This window comes from Podarcis gaigeae, assembly GCF_964106915.1.
Source record: "Podarcis gaigeae genome assembly, chromosome: 4".
Lineage (NCBI taxonomy): Eukaryota > Metazoa > Chordata > Lepidosauria > Squamata > Lacertidae > Podarcis > Podarcis gaigeae.
This window is the reverse complement of record NC_139677.1, coordinates 38,354,335-38,367,663: the sequence shown is the minus strand read 5'-3', so window position 1 is coordinate 38,367,663 and position 13,329 is coordinate 38,354,335. Positions and strand designations below refer to the sequence as shown.

The 13,329-nt window shown below is 41.9% G+C and overlaps 1 protein-coding gene and 1 long non-coding RNA gene across 9 annotated transcripts in view; both read left to right on the top strand.

Annotated features, from left to right (window-relative positions):
• The window catches only part of LOC310842603, an 852,366-nt gene that overhangs the window by 307,384 nt on the left and 531,653 nt on the right, over positions 1–13,329 (top strand). The gene's annotated exons all lie outside the window — the stretch shown is intronic.
• NLGN4X (neuroligin 4 X-linked) overlaps positions 1–13,329 on the top strand; it is a 156,165-nt gene that overhangs the window by 76,390 nt on the left and 66,446 nt on the right. The gene's annotated exons all lie outside the window — the stretch shown is intronic.

Below are 13,329 nucleotides of genomic sequence, written 5' to 3'. Positions count from 1 at the left end.
AAGCTTCCTCATGAAAGTTAAAGGCTTCTGGTTGTTAAAATGTGGTGAAACATAGACCAGAAAATTAGTTTGCCTTATATTACTTAGCTAATAAAATAGCTATGTTTTTTATTTAAAAAAAATAACTAATTGTTGTTTCAATAATATATTTTTATCCCCCTACTTTTGCAAAACCAACAACAAAACCAACAAGCAGGAGTGCTTTTTAGCTTTCTGTAGTGCATCTTCATTTCCTTAAATGAACCATTACTAAAGCACTGTGATTTTGTCTATCAATAAATAAGGCACTCAACATGGAGCTGGCCATGAAAGCAGTCGGGAATGCAACTGGCGGAAGAGGCTGTGGCCAAATTGCTGACAAGAGCTGAGCATTCAAAAGCATTAGGCCTCTTTTGTTTGGCATGCACTAGTTGAGAGTTTGTTTTCAGGCTCAGTTCTGGGACCTGGTTATTTTAAGGACCACAGTATTTTCCTCACATCTGAGCCATTGCTCCAGAACCCTTGATCCTATGAAGGATGGTGGGTAGATACTAGGATTAGAGCCTTTTCTGTTGTGGCACCCACCTTGCAGAATATCCACCTGTGATTCATCATACTCCAACACTTTAATGTTTTACATAGTTATTTGAAACATGGCTATTTATTAAAGTGTTTGGCTAAGTGCCCTTTTGGTTTACTTCATTGAATTCCCACTTTGATCCTTATTTTTTACAAATGATTTTATCATTTCTCTAGTCTGTTACATTAATGTTGGTTCATCGTGATTGCTGTTGTGGTTTTAGGAGTGTTGCATATGTTATGAAATATTGTATTTTTTTAAAGCAGCTTTGAGTGGGATACAAGTTTTTTAAAAAATAAAATTAAATACATTAAATATATTTCATCCCCTATCCAATACCTACCTCTCAGAAGAATAACAGTGAAATTTTAACTATAGCCACTGAGAAGTAAGTATTGAATCCAATGCGTTTATTCCCAGGTAATGGGGTTAGGATCATGGTCTTGATGTGCTGGTTCTCTCATATGATATTGCGATTAAAATAAAAAAGAATAAGAAAAATGGTTCAGCTGATGCATTGATGTTGAAGGCTGTAAGGAGCAAAAACAAACTGGCATTTGTGAGCCATGTTCATAGTTCCCACTTCTGTGCTTTGTTTGGTTGCATGCGGTTAGTTCTTAAGTAGTGTCTGCTGGGCAAGGCTGGCAGTGGCGATGACCTCTCTTCACACTTGCAGCTTAGTCTGACCAGTTGAGAACACCTGGGCAGTCCAGGGTTATTAGTACTTGTCTGCAATCTGGCTGTACCACAATTATGCATCTTGGTCAATCTCCACCTTTTGGATGCCCTGCACCTGTATGTGCCTCCTCCATTCCCCTCCTCTGCACCTGCTGACATATCCAAGCATATGAGTCAGTTAAGCACATCATTGAGGGAGGGAGGCAGCTCACCCTTACTGTGACCGGCCTCCACTTCTTGGAAGTGATGGGTGACACATAACAGCAATTTTAAATGCCACAACCCACCTCCATGCAAAATATCCTTCTGCTACCAAGTCTGTCCTCTGTCCCTGTCCCTTCTCCCACTCAGAGGCATGAGAAAACGTTGGCTCCTTGCCCGTTTCCTGTTCATGTTCCTGATTAATAAACTGGCATCTCCTGTGCATGTTGGACATTAAAAAAAACCTTATGGTTGGATTATTCTTGTTTGACAATGTCACAGTTAATGCTAGCTGCCTTGAGCACTTCTTCGGATGTGGGAAGCAATATGCTAATTTCTTAACAAATAATAAAAAATGTGTTTCCTTTAATACTATCAATCACGGATGTCAGAGTAACTTGTAGGTTCAGTTTCTAGCGTGGGTAGTCATTCCACAATTGTAGTGCAAACAATTACCCTAGACTCTGCCTTCAGTCTAATTTCATAATTTTCTTTGCAGGATGAATTGTTGGGGAGATAGATGTGCAGACATCTGTGCAAGCTAGCCAGGGGTTGAATAGTGGAGAATGCATATATAATTTTTTTATTGAACTCATAGGAGACCACCTGTTTCCAAATGTGCATTCTGTTAAAAGCAGTGCCTAGCATCCATATTTGGATATTCCTTCAGATGGTCTTCCTGTTTATACCTGCTGTTCCTAGATTTCTGTAGTTATTCTAAAGCATGGGGCAGAAACTCAAAGTTTTTGAGCTTTTTGCCTATTTCCCAAAATTTCCCTGGACATATGGCAAGCCTACTCTATGACTGCAGTCCTAATTGCTCATATTCAATAGGGTTTACAGACAAAATGTAATTATGCAATCTAATAGTATATTACTAGTCCCAATAATACATTTCAGTTTGTACAATACACAAATATTTACAAATTTAACAGTTGCTTATTTTAATATTTCTTCTTCTTCACTTAGACCATTTAATATCAATGATGAAGCATGTGAACTATAACAATTTAAGTTTTGCTCTAAAGCCATCAGGCAAAGACGGGCAAGGGGGGTGTCACATGCAAACACTTCACTAAAATACAGCAGTTATGATTCATTTAAGTTAAAAGTCTTAAAACATGTTGAATTTCTGTTATAAGCCACCTGCTAACTGAAAACAAAATTGTTGTTAAAAGCAACACATTAGGCTGTTTGCGGTTTTTTGTGTTCAGGAATGATTTTCCCTATCCCCACCCGTTTGTGATGTTTAAAATGTCATACCCATCTCTGCTCAGCAAGAATCCACCTTCCTCTTAGTCTAGAGATTATTTAATTATATCTATTCACCTGATCCATGTTCAAGTGGTTAATAAAACTCAGCAAGAAAAGATGCCTCATATATGCCTTTATTCCCAGACAAAGCTAACTAAGCTAGTCTCAAGATTTTGCAACATTTCATCTGCACACTGAGCCTTTCTGTAGATCTGAAATTCTGATACAACTATGGGGCCTTAAATGCACCGAGAGGGCTGTATAAGGATCTGTTGAGTATATCGGCTGAGTCACACACTGAACTACACTAGAGTGACATGCATATATAACTGATACTCAGGATGTTTGTAAAGCTTTGTTCAGATATAGGGGAAGTAGTGAAGAAGGCAAAGACTGAATTGAGGGCCTTTCTTTCCTTCTATACTACGAATAAAACAATCACTACTGGCCAGGTTCCGTACTTTCACAAATAACAACACATGCACCAGAATAAGGCTGTGGGTAGTTATAGAGGTGGACTTGAAATGAGAGATGGAAGAGAAATGAGGTTTGATTCACATTTTAATGCAAACCTGCTTAATTTGCACTTCCTGAAACAACACGTAAACTGAAACACAGCTATCTTGAGAAATGCACACTTTTGTGGTGTATCTCCAGTGGCGTAGCGTGGGTTGTCAGCACCCGGGGCAAGGCAAGTAATTTGCGCCCCCTAACCCGTGGATTTGCGCCCCCTAACCCTAACCACCAGATGTTGCACCTGGTGCGGCCGGCACCCCCCTGCACCCCCCACGCTACACCACTGTGTATCTTCAACTAAAAATGCATGTATTGGGGATAAAAAGTGCATATGCACGCAACATACAAAGAATCATTATATTAGAGGGAACTGCTTGCAAAAAAAATGTATATTAGGCAGAATTACATACAAAACTTAAGAAAAATGTGATGGGATGATTAGCTGCTTGTGCGTTTAAGCTTAGCCCCTCAGAGCTTGGGCATGTTCCTCAAACTCTGCCTTAAGCGGAGCCCCCTTAAACATGACTCCCTCAATCGCTAGCAGAATCCGACAGTGGGCGTTTGCGGAATCTGCTCCAACATAAAAGTTCCTTAACAGAAACACGTCTTCGGGATTCTTGGCGAGACAGTTTCCGGCGAGGAGTGGGTGTACCTATGGGGGGTCCTGAGACTTCTTCACTGTTTTCGCTGGCAGTCTCTCGGAGCCCTCCCTCCGACTCACTTTCTCTCTGAGCTCTTTCTCTCCTCCTGCTGGTGCCTTCCTCTGCTGCTGAGTCTCTCTTAGCGTCTGAGAGCCCTTCCACCGCCTGCCTTTCTGATGGCAGTTCCCTGACAAAAAATATAAGCATATTTTCAGGATGTACCTTAGGCACAAGCTGCTAATACTCAATTCAAGTTATACTACCTGTTGTGGCATGTACTACACAGTCCCATTTAATTTATTACTCTCTTGGATTTTGACAATAAAATTTGCCAGTTAAATTTGCTCCTTAGGAAAAAATGCAGCCCTTTCATGGGCAGAGGAATGGATTAACTAGAGACTAGCAGAGAAAGCTGAGATAAAAAGGTATTTTGATACAAATGGTTTCTTTGAAAGGTTGGGAGACATTGGTTCTTCCTACTCCTCCCCCGCCCCCAAATTGCAGCTGCAAGTGAAAGGATTATATATACAACTGATTATTAAAGTCTTCTCAGATAAACCTTCTTTAAAGTGCCAATAAGCCTGATAAAGAATATCAGCAATTTAGTATGAAATACTGCTCAAAGCAGCTGTACTTATCACCTCCCAAAAGGCAATGGATTAAATGTTGAAAAACTTACATATATTTAGACCCGAAAACCAACCAGAAGTACACCCAAACAGCTTGGATTATATTCCAGCAGCTAATTATGGACAGCTCAAGTGAGGACTGGAGTGGGGACCATAAAGGTAAAGGTAAAGGTACCCCTGCCCATATGGGCCAGTCTTGACAGACTCTGGGGTTGTGTGCCCATCTCACTCAAGAGGCCAGGGGCCAGCGCTGTCCGGAGACACTTCCGGGTCACGTGGCCAGCGTGACATCGCTGCTCTGGCGAGCCAGAGCCGCACACGGAAACGTCGTTTACCTTCCCGCTGGTAAGCGGTCCCTATTTATGTACTTGCACCCGGAGGTGCTTTCGAACTGCTAGGTTGGCAGGCGCTGGGACTGAGCAGCGGGAGTGCACCCCGCCGCAGGGATTCGAACCGCCGACCTTTCGATCGGCAAGTCCTAGGCGCTGAGGCTTTAACACACAGCGCCACCTGCGCCCCCCAGTGGGGACCATAGCCATGCGTATATATGTTCAGATAATCAAAGTCTCCAAAGGTGGGCACTTGGAGAAGAAATTTGTCTCACACCTTCTGAGCTTCATGCATCCATGTTTTCTGAGTGCTATGTGCATAGACCAGGCTTCCTCAACCTCGGCCCTCCAGATGTTCTTGGCCTACAACTCCCATGATCCCTAACTAGCAGGACCAGTGGTCAGGGATGCTGGGAATTGAAGTCTCAAAAACATCTGGAAGGCTGAGGTTGAGGAAGCCTGACATAGACTTTCTAGGCACAAATTGTATCTCTTTCTTGGGAGGGTACAGATCAGTCTGTTGGATATGGGCTCAATGCAGACAAGGCTGAAATGCACAGAAGTCAGGCTGGTCCAACTGGTTGCAATCTGGCTACCTCAAGCCGAGTGTTCATTTGTACCACTTCAATCTGTGGAAGAGGCACTTGCTCATTCAAATGTTCATTCTGCACCTCTAAGGCATTGCTCTTTTAGTCTGGCAGCGCCTGAAATGCCCCACCCATTGACATTAGGCAGGTGTACTGTACTGTATTCTTTTCAGCGTCTGATGAAAATGTCTCTACTTTGGTAAACTTAACCAGACATATACAGCTGGCGTATATTTAAATCTGATTATAAGTGTTAATAGTGTCACCTCAGCATTCTATGCATCTGGATAGGCTTGTCTAAACAGAAATGTTTTTAGCAGGTGCTGAAAAGAGTACAGGGAATGCACCTGCTTGATCTCAATGGGCAGGGAGTTCCAAAGTGAAGGCGCTACCACATTAAACAACTGAGTTATTACAAATGCAGAACATGTATTATGTAGCACCTGTAGTAGTGCCAAATCCACTGATCATCGTGGCTGGTTGGGCACTTGTGGAGTAAGATGCTCTTGTAAGTACAGTGGTACCTCAGGTTACATACGCTTCAGGTTACATACGCTTCAGGTTACAGACTCTGCTAACCCAGAAATAGTACCTCGGGTTAAGAACTTTGCTTCAGGATGAGAACAGAAATCGTGCTCTGGCGGCACAGTGGCAGCAGGAGGCCCCATTAGCTAAAATGGTGCTTCAGGTTAAGAACAATTTCAGGTTAAGAACAGACCTCAGGAACGAATTAAGTATATAACCCGAGGTACCACTGTAAAATGGTCTCAAGTTGTTAGGGTTTTATATACTAATAGTGTTGTAAGCAAGTACTTGCTCTGTCTCACGCACAGCCAAAAAACACAAGACAGCAAGTGAGAAAGCAGTATTTATTTCTTTTCTGTGCTGAAAGGACCAGCAGGGCTTTCTTTGTCCCAAATCAAGTGGCCACTGGACAAAGCATTCCAAACAGTTTTATACATTTGGCACAAATTCCACACATTCCATTAAGTTACAATTTCCTATCCAATTCCTATCGAATCCAAATACTGAGTTTCCCTCACCCCATTTCCATGATTGGTCAAAATTACCAACAGTGTGAGCATGCATACTATCATCTTTAACAGAGAGCGCTGTGTGAATGGTCAATACCACACAAAGGGAGCGTCGTGAGATTGGTCACCTTTACCAAATTCTTTGGGCATGCTCAGTACACCAGGATTTTATTTCGTAATTCACTACAAGAATAACACCTTGAACTTGGTGCAGAAACAGATTGACGACTGGTGCAGAGGTGTTATGTGCTGACAAGGCCTCACCGCTGTCAGCAATTATGCTGCAACATCAAGAATTCTTTGTTGGAGTCTCTTCGCTGGCTGCTACACTCTCTCCCCCAAGTTGATGATAATAAAACAGTAACAACAAAACAAACAAGAGTATACAATATTCAACTGTAGGGTATCTAACCTTAAAAAACAGGGGAAATGTGCATTTCATATGAAGAGAAGAGAAGAGTTTGGATTTGATATCCTGCTTTATCACTACTACCCTAAGGAGCAGGTGGCGCTGTGGGTTAAACCACAGAGCCTAGGACTTGCCGATCAGAAGGTTGGCGGTTCGAATCCCCGTGACGGGGTGAGCTCCCGTTGCTCTGTCCCTGCTCCTGCCAAGTAGATAAATAGGTACCGCTCCGGCGGGAAGGTAAACGGCATTTCTGTGTGCTGCTCTGGTTTGCCAGAAGCGGCTTAGTCATGCTGGCCACATGACCCGTAAGCTGTATGCCGGCTCCCTCGGCCAAAAAAGCAAGATGAGCGCCACAACCCCAGAGTCGGTCACAACTGGACCTAATGGTCAGGGGTCCCTTTACTTTTTAAGGAGTCTCAAAGCGGCTAACATTCTCCTTTCCCTTCCTCCCCCACAACAAACACTCTGTGAGGTGAGTGGGGCTGAGAGACTTCAGAGAAGTGTGACTAGCCCAAGGTCACCCAGCAGCTGCATGTGGAGGAGCTGGGAATCAAACCCGGTTCACCAGATTACGAGTCCACTGCTCTGAACCACTACACCACACTGGCTCTCACATTTCCTATCTCCTTTTGGGAGATGGATTTAAAATTGGAGCAATGCATGCAGTTTTTAAAAGCACAGGAGGACATTTCTGGGTTGGAAGTGAAAGTGGACTTGCTCCTGCTTCCGAGAATATTCTGGTCTGCTTTTCAGTATCTTTCAAAAATGTAATCTTGCAGAAAAGAACAACTTTATAAATTATCCAGTTGTCAATTTTCCTTTCACAGTTATCTAAGCTTGAGATGACCAGAAGGCAGCTGTGTGGCGGGCACTTAGAACATATTGACCATATTGCTCTCTGTGTATGTCTTTCCTTCTTGCTTTCTGTTACTGTCCTTTTCTTTTTGGTAGAAGATATAATATCTGATAAAAGTATGCATTTATAATTCGAGGGGGAGGGGGAGGAATTGTTCCAGCAGGATTTTGAAAGGCAAGGCAGAGCACAAAAATACTGTGCATGCCATGAGGCGTATAAAGTAGATTGCTTGTTGGAAGTGACAAGTAGCTCATAGCAAATTTCATGTAAGCATATTTCCAGCTACAGTTTTTAAAGCTTATGTGGCAGCTGTCAGTTTCTTATTAAAGTTTTTATTTTAATCAGATGTTGCTGGGGGGCGGTGCTGGGAATTTTCACTTAGTTGCATTGTGGCATAAAAGCCCAATTCACCACAATGTACTACGCATATTCTGCTCATAAACTGGGGCTTATAGCTGTCAATGGGCAAAGCCTCCCCAATTCTCAGTTTGGAATCGGATCAACTAAAATGATTTATTCCTCACTCCTGGAAACTACCCCCTCCCCCCCAAAAAAGGTAATACTCAGAAAATAAATGGTATTATTTCTGTACCGATTATGAAGTTTGAGCCCTATCATGCTCCCAGTGACACCATCAAAAGCATAATAGAGCCTGAATGCTTGCATAATAAGATTTGATTGAAACTGTTGGATTCACACTTGATTTCATTCAACTGTCAAAGGAAGTGGAAAGGTTTAAAGATCATCATTTCCATGACAAAAGCCTGGCAAATAAATATGCAAACCAGCAAGATTTTCTGTGCACTTTTTATTGACATCACTGCAACCATGGAAGATCCATCTTCGTAGCGGTGTCCTGCTTTCTCCAGGGAGACTCCCCTGTTACCTCATCTAATGTTACACTGGTACTGAGCAAAAGACCTTCCTCCATACCACCATTCCTTCCAATACTTCTGAGTTTCCATGTGCTGCTTTTAGACATTGTCATTGTTTTGTTGGATGATTTCTAAAATCATTTTTGTGTATGAGTGTTTCCGTGTGCTGCTCTGGTTCGCCAGAAGTGGCTTAGTCATGCTGGCCACATGACCTGGAAGCCATACGCCGGCTCCCTTGGCCAATAAAGTGAGATGAGCGCCGCAACCCCAGAGTCGGTCACGACTGGACCTAATGGTCAGAGGTCCCTTTACCTTTACCTATTTAAAGAAAAGCCTAAATGCTCAAAAGTCTGGACCAAAGCTTCCTCACTGATGATGAAGAAGAAGAGTTTGGATTTGATATCCTGCCTTTCACTCCCTTTAAGGAGTCTCAAAGTGGCTAACATTCTCCTTTCCCTTCCTCCCCCACAACAAACACTCTGTGAGGTGAGTGAGGCTGAGAGACGTCAAAGAAGTGTGACTAGCCCAAGGTCACCCAGCAGCTGCATGTGGAGGAGCGGAGACGCGAACCCGGTTCCCCAGATTACGAGACTACTGCTCTTAACCATTACACCACACTGGCTCTCGCCAGTGATTTCCCTGGCTTCATAGTATGACTGCCTCCATAAGATTTTCATATGGTTTGAGGATGCTGCCAGTGTAATCGTTAGATTGCTGGTCTAATACTGAAGAAACCAGGGTTCAAATCTGCAATCAGCCATGAAGCTTACTGAGTGACCAATTATCTGTCAGTCTACAGGGGTGTGATAGGGTTAAAAACAGAAGGGGGAGGAAGTAATTATAAGGAAAACAGGGTATAAATGCCATAATCAATCAATCAATCAATCAATCAATCCTCCTTGAAAGCTACTAGTTTGTCTAACAGTATGTTTGTGCCAGAATTCAACTTTTGAATATCTTTTCTGCAAATGCTCTTATCAGTGACAAGGTCAAAGAATGGAACCCAAAGCATGGATCAGATTGTTCTGTTCTGGAGCAAAGCTTGTATTTTGTGTTTTTTAATCTGGTATTTTCATGCTGTGAACTGCCCGGAGATCTATGGATGGAGGGCAGAATACAAGTTTTGATTACAACAAGAACAGCAGCAGCAGCAGCAACAACAACAACAACAACACAAACTCCATATTTCATGCTTCCAAAAGCTGTGCTTAATGCTACCATTTTCTTTTTGAGGGAAAATCAGCGGAATGGACCCCGTTCCAGTACCATGATCCAATCCTGACTTGCTCCAGTTTCCTACTGAAGATCATCCGTCCCTCCCTCCAGTTGTTTCCAGTCCCCTGAACCTGATACTTGCAATAATAAAAGGCTGGATTGGAGCCCTTCTGGCTGCTTTCCTTTCAAAATAAATGTGGCAGCATTAAGCACACTTTATAAAATGTGATTAATGAAGTGTGTAGTTTGGCCATTAAGGTCCGGTGGGTTGATCATATAATCGGGAATCAATCAGTGTGCATGCAACATCTAAATGAAACTCAATGTTAAATGGTGTTAGTATGTGAGTCGAATGTGTCACCAGAGGGCTAAAGAGCTAGCATAGTTTACGGAAGTTGTATGCGGCATCCTTAATCAAAGCAATCACCTCTAGAATCTTACCTGATAAAGTTAAAACACTTTAGCCCTACTTGTTTTGTTTCCCCCTCTGCCCTTGATCATGCTCTTGTAGTGGGTAAAGTGAAAGCTGTTCTGTGGTTCTAACATCAACAGACATTAAGGCATAAGGAGAACGACTCTACTGAGAGAAGCCTTGATTAATTCTATTTATTAGTGGCATGTGCCATTGATAAAACAGTGTAATTTAAACAGGCAGGCTCAGCAGGAAGTTACTATGCTCCTGGGTATAATCGCCAAATTTAAGATCTAATCAGCCTTCTGGCTGGCAAGTTGTAGTTTTCTCAAGTGAGTTTTCTCTCCAGACGAAATTGCAAGGTCAGCTTCTGCTACAGAGATATTCAAGCAATGATGCACTGACGAATGTATGATATTCTGTATATTAAGCAATTTCCCCTTGATTCAGTGAACATATAGTGATGACCTTTCTGCTATTAAAATGGGGGGGGGGGGGCAATCCTTGTAAATTATATTTTTCCCAGATCTGCTAAGGCTAAGGAAATTCACAATCAGAAGCTTTTTTCTGTTGTGTTTATCACTTGCTGAGTCAGCAACCACAGCTGCAAATTGAATATATGTTTAAAAGTGCATTTGAATTCACATCTGCATATGACTGCTGTCTATCTTCATTGCATTGCTTTCAATATACTATGCATTCTGATTCACATTCTGGCACAACTGGCCATCATGAGTCATTCACACCCTTTTGCGCTATTTAATCTACTACCACAGGATATTCTATTCTTCTGCCTTTTCCTTCTGCTCCGTAAAATTACTTAAAAAATGATTTGTATCATACAGAAATTTTACAAAATATATATTTAGTCAAATTATCGTATATTGAATATTCAGAATGGATCCAGTGAAATCCATTTATATAAGTCTAGTTTTTTCAATGGGCCTTCTTTGAGTATGATTTAGTTGGATATCACCCATAGGACCTGGAGTAAATAATCCAAATTTATTTCAACATATCTTCAGTAAAGACTTTGTATATGTCCTGGTACAAGTCTATAAATTGTTTCTCCTGAGCATATTTTGAAACACATGGAGAAAAATACATGGCGGTCTTGGTTTTTCTACTCCCTATTTTGTAAAAGCATTCTCCCAAAATCTTTCGTATGAGATCAGTGAATGTTATATGGAGTTCCAATTTTTTCAGAATTGTTACACTTATCTACAATCAAGCCCATCTGGGCCCATCACCTCTTGGCAAATAGAAGGGGAAGAAATGGAGGCAGTGAGAGATTTTACTTTCTTGGGCTCCATGATCACTGCAGATGGTGACAGCAGTCATGAAATTAAAAGACACCTGCTCCTTGGGAGAAAGGCGATGGCAAACCTAGACAGTATCTTAAAAAGCAGAGACATCACCTTGCCAACAAAGGTTTGTATAGTTAAAGCCATGGTTTTCCCAGTAGTGATGTATGGAAGTGAGAGCTGGACCATAAAGAAGGCTGATCGCCGAAGAATTGATGCTTTTGAATTATGGTGCTGGAGGAGACTTTTGAGAGTCCCATGGACTGCAAGAAGATCAAACACATCCATTCTTAAGGAAATCAGACCTGAGTGCTCACTGGAAGGACAGATCATGAAGCTGAGGCTCCAATACTTTGGCCACCTCATGAGAAGAGAAGACTCCCTGGAAAAGACCCTGATGTTGAGAAAGATTGAGGGCACAAGGAGAAGGGGACGACAGAGGACAAGATGGTTGGACAGTGTTCTTGAAGCTACAAACATGAGTCTGACCAAACTGTGGGAGGCAGTGGAAGACAACAGTGCCTGGCGTGCTCTGGTCCATGGGGTCACGAAGAGCCGGACACGACTAAATGACTAAACAACAACAACAACACAATAAAGTAAATTCTACTCACTGTAGACTCATTGAAATTAATATGCCTAAATTAGTTATATCCTTTAGTTTCAATGGGTCTGCTCTATCTTACATTGACTAAACATTCCAATTCGCCTTAGACTGAGTCTGCATCTATACCTCATACACGGATTCTTGCTTGATACACTTTCTTTCAAGTATAAGCTGGCTGTTTAGAAGACCACAACAGAAAAGGCAAGATATTGTAATCATTGTTATTGATAATCCATAGTTATTTAAAACATAGCAGAATGTAAAAATGGGCATCTTGTTTCTTTTATGTCCAAGCCAAACACCTGATTAACTATCTCTTGCTGATTCTCAAAACCAACTGCTATTGATCTTTACCACCTATGATGTCTCCTCAATATATTCTCCCAAGAGACAATAGCTTCTTTGTTCCCCTGAAAGTAAAGATGTAACAAACAGGATTAATGGAATCAATATTTCCAAACAAGCCAAATGAGACAATTGAAACATTAGATCTTAGACGACATTAGATCAGGACAATTTACCACAACTGTTCAAAACAAATGAAAGGTGAGACCGCGTGAAAGCACTTCTCATCTTCTCACATTTGCAAATGTTGCTGGTAAAAGGAAATTAGCTTAGCTAGCACGTGTTGATATTTCCAGGTTTTAGTTTTTATTTTTAAACTGTGTAATGCCACAAATGTTTCAAATATGGTTGCACAGGCTGGAGCCCCATACCTAATATCTCCATGTGAGTAGCAGGAACCTGTGGTATGTTGTTAAGTCAGTGGTTTAACAATAATTTTCTTTTCCCATGGAACTCTGGGAGTTTTAGCTTGTAAGGGGAATAAGGGGTATTCTAAGGTTGCCAAGTTTCTTGAGGGGAAGCTATGACTGTTTGAAGTGGTACACTACCGCTTGAAATGTATAGCGCCTTAAATGGGTTTAAAATGTGGAGTGGACCTATTCAAGGTGCTCGTTGTTGTGATTCTCTTGCTGTGTTACTGTCCCCTATCACTTTGTTAAATAAATCCTGATTTGGATCCAGAGGCAGATGAGCACTTGTGCTATGGGTTTTTCAGTTGTAGCTGCGTCTGCTGTGTATGCAGGAGGTTCCAGGTTCAGTTTTCAGTATACCTTTCCTCTAACCCTGGAGAGCTGCTGTCACTCAGTGAAAACAGCAATGAGCTCGATGGACCAACAGTCTGGCTCAGCATAAGGCAACTTCCTGTATTCCTATATCAC